Source organism: Heptranchias perlo, chromosome 29 (genome assembly GCF_035084215.1).
Source record: "Heptranchias perlo isolate sHepPer1 chromosome 29, sHepPer1.hap1, whole genome shotgun sequence".
Lineage (NCBI taxonomy): Eukaryota > Metazoa > Chordata > Chondrichthyes > Hexanchiformes > Hexanchidae > Heptranchias > Heptranchias perlo.
This window is the reverse complement of record NC_090353.1, coordinates 16,681,749-16,682,644: the sequence shown is the minus strand read 5'-3', so window position 1 is coordinate 16,682,644 and position 896 is coordinate 16,681,749. Positions and strand designations below refer to the sequence as shown.

Sequence of the window (896 nt, the reverse complement as noted above, 5' to 3'; positions counted from 1 at the left end):
TCGACACTGCGCATGCGTCACTAGCCGCCGCCGCCGCCCCCCTCCCTCGCGCGCTGCCTGACTGACTGACTGAATTCGGATTGAAATAAAAGTATTCCACAAATTCACGAGGTCTCTGGGCCTTTTAAATTATTATTAAAGTGCTCCTGTACTACATGTGGAGCAGGTTTTCATTTGTTTTCCCGCAGGCGGTTAGTTTAAGCACCTCTGTTTATGGAAACCCCAGGTTGGGTCCTCTGAGATGCCATATTAAAGGGGAAGTGCAATTAAAGGGGAAGTGGTTCAATGACCTATTGTTCCCAATGTCGGTGAAGTGTTTGCACACTTATTGGTGCCTTACTTAAATAAAACGAGAAAATGCTGGGAACACACAGCAGGTCCCCCAGGATCTGAAAGAGAAAAGACAGGTTAACACTTTGGCTGTTGATCCTTCCAATTGCAGACTTATCTTTTCCCTTTATAGATGCTGCTATATTTCCAGTTCTTTTTTCACATTTGTAGCTTTTCCCTCCTTTCTATTTCAGATGCCGATGCACATGCTGCATATTTCCAGCTCCCCCTCTTATCGACCACACACTCACCTGACGAAGGAGAAAGCCTCCGAAAGCTTGTGATTTTCAAATAAAACTGTTGGACTATAACCTGGTGTCGTAAGATTCCTTAAATTTATCGAGCACTCAGCATCTGGGGAAATGTTAATAGGACATCTGACAAGTCTTACGCATTGGGAATAACAGTTTTTAATTTTATTTTGATGTGTATCACTCTTTAAAATAAACACACAGCTTCATATGTTAAATTATTTTGTGATCTGGGTCACTTGCTGATCATGAATGTCACCCCTAACAGTTTCCCATCTATAAAAGTGGGATTTATAATGAACAAAAGTTACACAG

The 896-nt window shown here is 42.0% G+C and overlaps 1 long non-coding RNA gene across 1 annotated transcript; it reads left to right on the top strand.

The window, feature by feature from the left end:
• The first annotated feature begins 277 nt into the window (after positions 1–277).
• Positions 278–641, top strand: LOC137299741 (uncharacterized). The gene is made up of 2 exons (XR_010957967.1): positions 278–407; positions 525–641. It is a non-coding gene; the product is annotated as an uncharacterized lncRNA (long non-coding RNA).
• Positions 642–896: the final 255 nt, after the last annotated feature.